The sequence below is a fragment of the Benincasa hispida genome, chromosome 10, assembly GCF_009727055.1.
Source record: "Benincasa hispida cultivar B227 chromosome 10, ASM972705v1, whole genome shotgun sequence".
Taxonomy (NCBI): Eukaryota; Viridiplantae; Streptophyta; class Magnoliopsida; order Cucurbitales; family Cucurbitaceae; genus Benincasa; species Benincasa hispida.
In genome coordinates, this window is record NC_052358.1 from 3,425,064 (window position 1) to 3,432,094 (window position 7,031).

Sequence of the window (7,031 nt, forward strand, 5' to 3'; positions counted from 1 at the left end):
TCGTATGCGCCCTAGAAATAAGAATGATGGTATGCGGTCACCTTGTCTTATTTTGCGTCATTCATCATTTGGACATACTTGAGAGAGTAGTCTAAAGATAGAATATAGGCTTGAGAGAGTCGGATTAGATCAATAAGCAAGAATAAAAACTTAGACATAAGATCTATCGACAGGTTTCGCATATACATCGCATGCGTCCTAGAAATAGGAATTATGGCATTCTGCATTGATAAATGTAGTACTGTTATTTGTATATAGCTTGATCGCATAACTTGTGCACAGTCTTGGAAAATGTTAGCTAAACCCCTTCTTAACCCATCATCGTATACTTATTGTAACTCTACACTTTCATCGCTCTGTGTTCAACTTCGTCGCATAGAAAAATCTAAATCAAAACACTATCCACTTCTTTTTCACCACCTCTATAGAATCAAAGAGTCTGTCGCATATCTATTTAGTAGTCCCCGTGTTCGACCCTGGACTTACCAGGAACCTAAGAAGGCTTATACTTGGGCTTTGTTAGGAAAACTTGCATGACCATCGCATAACACACTCCATCGCATAACACATATCATCGCATACTCACACCATCGCATCATAATTCTACGCATCAAGTTTTTGGCACCGTTGCTGGGGACTACGGTATAGATTGCGCTAACATCAAACCTCTTTGATCTTTACAGCTTTCGACCTCTGTGCATTGCCATTCCTTCGGTAAAGGAAGAAGCAAGTGTCACATGAGTGAAAGACATGCTCCTAAGCCCAACTACGACCTAGAGATTGAAAGAACATTTCACAGACGACAGAAAGACAGACGTCGACAACAAAGAAGAACTCACAGAATGGCTGAACAACCTGAACAACAAGCCGCAAATGAAAACAACATGATGGCAAATCCTATCCTACTGTCAAATGATCGCAATAGACCCATCCAGGACTATGCGTCACCAAACTTGTATGATTTCTCCCCAGGAATCATGAGACCAGCATTGGATGGATCATGGTTTGAGATGAAGCCAATATGTTACAAATGATACAAACAACAAGACAGTTCAGAGGTCGGCATGGTGAAGACCCGCACGCCCATCTATGAAGCTTCATTGAAATTTGTAACACTTTTGTGTTCCCTAATATCTCTACAGAAGAGGTTTGACTCACACTATTTTCATTTTCACTATGCGATCAAGTAAGAAAATGGGCATACTCTCTTGAACTAGGAGAGATAATTTCATGGGAATAAGTTGTGGAGAAGATGAAGAAATATTTCCCCCTATAGAGAATGCTAGAAGAAGGAAATTGATCACCAATTTTGAATAAGAAGAAGATGAATCACTCAGTGACACATGGGCGAGATTCAAGAGATTAGTGCACGACTGGCCACACAATGGATTGTTGGATTGCCTCCAAATGGAGATCTTCTATCATGGACTAAATTTTGCATCGCAGACGGCTGCAATGTGGCAACAGTAAGAGGTCTACTAGACAAAACGTATGATGAGGCAAAGAACATTCTTGATCGCATCTCGAAAAACCACGAAGATTAGCAAGAAAGTGATCAAGGAGTAAAACCCAAATAAGGTAACACAAGTAATGGTGCCATCACATCTTTGCAAAAGCAGATGAATGCGATGATAAATTTATTATAGGGCATCACAATAAACAACCCCAAAACGCAAAGAGGGCAAGTCAACGTGATAGAACAGACAAGCACCAACTGTGCTATATATGAAGAATTGCATTCGGTTGAAGAGTGTCCACGAAATCCACAGTCAATATACTTTGTCAAAAACAACCCTTTTTCAAACACGTACAACCTCGGGTGGTGAAACCACCCTAATTTTGCATGAAAAAATAACCAACAACAAGGCTATCAACCTATGGCACAAAAAGAAGGACCACAAGGATTTTTCCAAAGAACTAATAGTCAACAGCAACAACAAGGCAGCAACTCTCAAACACCACCATCATCCTCTTTGGAGAATTTGTTAAAACAGTACATTCAAAAAAATGAAACAATCCTCCAGAGCCAAGCGAAGTCCATTCGCAATTTAGAAATCTAGATAGGACAAATTGTGCTTAGTCATCAGTCTGCACTCGAGCCTCGTCGCTCACTATTCGTGGGTTTCGACTGACCAGATCCTGCCAATTAGACCACGCTGCTCGCCATCGCGTCGCCCCTTTCAATCGATCGTTCCATCCGCGAGCAACGAGAAGCTCTCTAGCCGCCGTTGCGAGCCACTCAATGGATCGGACGCTGAGCGACCACCGTGAGCCTCCATCCAATCGAGCCGCTCGTCCAAATCCCCTTTAGTCGCGCGTCCGCCACTCTAGCCGCAAGTCCGCCGCCCCAGTCCCACAACTGCCGGTCGCCGTCATCCCTGCCGAGTCGGGTCCGCTTTGGTCTTTGTTGGAATCTTGGATTAAGGGTAAGTGTAAATTGTTTTGGTTGGATTTCTTGAGGATTTTGAATAGTCACTAGAGTTTGGCCTTGATTTGTTGGTACTCGTCATGTTTTGGATGTAGGCCAAAATTTTAGGTTGTTAAAGTTGTTGTCCAATCGATTAAAGGGGCAGTCGACGAATCTTGGTGAAGGGTAAGGCTCCAAACTTATGTGGGTTGTTAAACATGTTGTATGTTTATGAACTACTCGATTTAAGTTTGACTAAACCATGGACTGCGGCCTAAAATAATTTGCCATGATGTTGGGTGTTAGATTTGGATCTTGAGGTTTCTTGGTATATTTGTTTTGGGTGATTTAAGTTTGATCTTATGGGTTTTCGATTTTTTTGGGCAAGGAAGAGGTTGAGCTTGCTAGTTTCTAAAGTTTGTGAGTAAAGGTAAGTAATTTTACTACTAGAACTGCCTTTGTGCCAGGCGATTAATTTATGATTTATTTTGAGGATTTTAAGACTAGTTACAAGGATAATTTTGACTATTATGAGATTTAATGGACTGTTTAGAAAAGATATATGAGCATGTGACACTATGTCTAAAGCATTTTAATGTATGAGCATGATTTAGAATTTTATGAGACATATTAAAAGTAAAATTGAGCATGAACCTAAATTATGAGTTAAGCAGCACATTTCTAGAATGTCTTAAAGTTAGGTGAAAGTTGGAGCATTTGTTGATGTACATATTTATGTGATTTATTATGAATGTGTGTAGGCTATATGATGTATTATGAAATTTCAAATGTTTGATTGTTTACATGAGTTAGTGCATGAAAGTGTTGTACTAGAGTTGATCCATTAAAACTAGATTAAACACATACGTTGAGGTTAATTAACATGACCTTGATGAGGAGATTTTAGAGAACTCATGATTATATGAATGTTATATATAATATGAAGTTAGATGTAATCTCTTTTCCTTTCCAGACTGTGACTGCATGAAAGTGATGCATGTCCAAGGGCGCTAGTACATGAAAGAGATGTACTAGGGCTGATGTGTATGAAAGTGATACAAACCTAGAGGGTATTAGGGTATACGTAAGAGTTGCACGCTCAGTGGGTTATGTGTATACGAAAGAGGTGTATACATAACCATATGTACGAAAGAGGTATGCATCCCTACATTCATAGAGAGGATTTGGGGTGTGTAATGCAAACTTTATTCTTAAACAATGCGTTGATACAAATATGGATATGAATGATTAAAAAAGTCCATGTCCTCGTTACCAGTTCCACGGCAATGGCGCCATAAAATTGTAACGCAAATTTTAATATCTTTAAGCATGTGGAAAAATATGTGATACTACTTCTAGATATATGTTACTTATGAATATTCTTATAGTATGCCTTGTGTTTTCACAAGTTTCCTTACGTTGGAACCAAGTGTAATTCCACCGCAAGTTTCTCGGTATGATCCGAGGTTGAACACAGGGACTGTTTGAGGTTATTATGGTATGTTTGTGGTATATGCGACCAGGTCTTTCAATCTTTAAAGAGTGTTTTGTACAAGTATATAAAATTACGATAAAGTAAAGGAAAGCACTAAAATGTGATAATAAAATAAGTAGAGTAAACCTAAGTTAGATGATACAAGATATAGGCTTCATGATACAAGATGCTGGGGTCTAGGCTGGCTGTGAAGGTTATGTAAAGAGCATGGAATGTGGCGGCAAGTCTTATGTACAAACAGAAAGAGTAAGATAACTAATATAAATAGCGCAAGTTTCTTAATTGCATTGAAGCCATAAGTATGGTTCCATTTTTCTCTTGGCGTACACCTTTCAGTGATCGACCGTGCTCCCACATGTCTGTGGTGAAACAAAGACGAACGTAATGAATGCAAGGTTGCTTCCATGTCTGGAAGTACTACTCGCTTTTGTTAACACATTCTTCTAACCTTCTCTCAATAGATCAGAATGGCATCTTCACTTCTGCTCTCACAGGTGAAGATGCCATCTAGCATGCTTTAGCTAAATGTAGTTATCTCTTTAACATAAGTTAAGCACTCGTTTAATTCATATTAACTACCATGGGTTTAAGAAGACATCATGGAGAAAGTGATTCACGAAGGAACGAAAGTAGACAGAAAATGGAATATGAAATCAATCAAAACATTTAATATATCTATTAAGCGTTTGATACATGGTGTGTGAATGAAGAGATAAAGAAAGTGAAATACAATGATGAAAAGAGATAGAACAGATACAAACAAGTGCCAACGTCTTGACACCGATTCGGGTGGAGATCTGCTTGCCAGATTGGATGGATCAGATGGATGGATGAGCTTCCCTCTCAGGCTTGCTCAACCGGTAGCAGGGTTCTCAGCACAGAGCTTCTCGGCAGGTATTTGGCAGAATAGAACTGAGACTCACCTCTCGGTCTTGTCTCGTCTTCTTCCCAGATTTCTTCAGTTAAGCACCCAACTCAGCCTTTTCTCTCAACACTTTAGTAGCAATTAGCCCCGTATCCCGTAGAATAAGTTTTCTTTGAAATCTATGGGGTATTTATAGGTAAGGATCTTTGACTCTGGCCTTGTGGTCCCCATTTGTTGTTATGAAAATTCCGAAGATAGAGGGATATTATTCCTTCTGTTATGCAATCAGACCGTCAATTCTACACAACCGTTAGTTGTACACGTGTCTCAATCCTCTGCTTTTGCGTTGCTCAGCTGCATCTTTCGATCGAGTGTTTGCATGCAGTGCTTGTTTTTATTACCGCATGCAGTTGAAAGTCAGCTCTGGATCGACCATTGCATTGTGCCGTCATTGCGTTAATCGTCTCTTCATTGTTGATTGACGGGCAAATTGTGACAGAGATGCGTTGATCAGTTCTTCTTGAGCCTTGAGCGCAAGCAGTGACTCGGTTTCCTGCAAAATAGAGTAAAATCTCCTTTTCTTCCATCTTAAAGATGTTAGTGGGTGTCATTGCGATAATTTATAATTATTGTAATTCTGAGCTAATTTTCATACAATTGGCACATATTCATTATCTTTTGGCCGTAATATCTAGATAAGGTAGTATAAATAACTTGTATTTCTACAAGTTATCAGGGTGTACGAAAGAGGTACACACTCATTGGGTTATGTGTATATGAAAGAGGTGTATACATAACCAGGTGTACAAAAGAGGTACACAATTAGTGGGTTGTGTGTATACGAATGAGGTGTATACATAACCATGTGTACGAAAGAGGTACACATTAAGTGGGTTATGTGTATACGAAAAAGTTGTATGCATAATCATGTGTACTAAGAGATTGTGTTTCCTTTGAGATTCACTAGAGGTTGTGTTTCCTACGGGATTCACCAGAGATTGTGTTTCCTTCGGAATTCACCAAGGGTTGTGTTTCCTTCGAGATTCACCAGAGGTTATGTTTCCTTCGGGATTCACTAGAGGTCATGTTTCCTTTGGGGTTCACTAGAGGTTGTGGGTCCTACGGGACTTACTAAAGGTAGTGGGCATACTTAACTACAATAGGATAGAAATCAGTTTTCATATATATATGTGTCCCATGAGAACTAGAGCAGTTTATATGTTCCACCAGAGGTAGGCATCTAGAGGATATAGATGCCTAGCCTGACCCCAGTAGTGGGGTTACTTACTGAGTATTTTATACTCACCCTTTCTCATGTTTATGTTTCAAGTAAGAGTAGGGATGCCCCAGCGAATGACAAGCGGAATCCGTGATCGAGCCACTAGGACCAGTTTTATGCTTCCGCTCATGAGATTTAGATTCCTTTTCATGTTTTTTTTTTTTAACTTTCAGTTTTGATGTTTGAAACTTACTATTAAGAATTGTTTTTAGATTTATTTATTATCATTTACGATTTATGGGTACCCTACTGTTTGCTTTTAATATTTGAATTTAATCAAGGACTTTTGAATTTACCTTATTTAGCATTTATTTCACCATAAAAGGGTGTCATTTTAAGTTCCATGCATGCATGTATTTAGTAACGACCTAACTAGAATCCTAGAGGGGCCGGGTCGTTACAATTGTATAGGCTCTCAACTAAGCAATCAAGACATTTTCACCCCGATTGCAAATTTTTTATGAACTCTTTTCAAAATGAAACAAATTTTCATTTTATTCTTTGGTTACAATTGAAGGAACTAAAAAACTAGAATTCCATGAGCGGGTTTAGATCGCTCCAATTTTTAGAGTGACCAGAATATAAACGATATACATTCTAAATAACAGTTATGCATAATAAAAGTCAACAACAACATGCTCAGTATACAATAAAGCATAGATAAGGGGTTCATTACCAGAGGAAGACGATCTTCAAATGTATGAACCTACGACAGTGGAAGAACTCCACCGATCTACCAGCACCTCGGCAAGACTCTCGTTTGATACTGCACGATCCGGACGTACACGATCAAGAAGTCGGGGACAACACTGCCAATAGGGAGACCCAGGTATCCTTGGCATAAAAAACCCAGAGAGTGAGCTCTGGTGAGTTTGGTAGAAGACGGAGGAGTAGAAATCGTGTAAACGACAAGGGCGCACGAGAAGAACTTCGCTATCGTATAGCGGGGACGCTTATCATATAGTAAAACTACATGATCGTTTAG

General features: G+C 39.3%; 1 non-coding gene across 1 annotated transcript; it reads right to left on the reverse strand.

Annotated features, from left to right (window-relative positions):
* Positions 1-1,284: 1,284 nt before the first annotated feature.
* On the reverse strand, positions 1,285-1,391 carry LOC120089551. The gene has a single exon (XR_005485227.1). It is a non-coding gene; the product is annotated as a small nucleolar RNA R71 (small nucleolar RNA).
* Between the last annotated feature and the right edge of the window lie 5,640 nt (positions 1,392-7,031).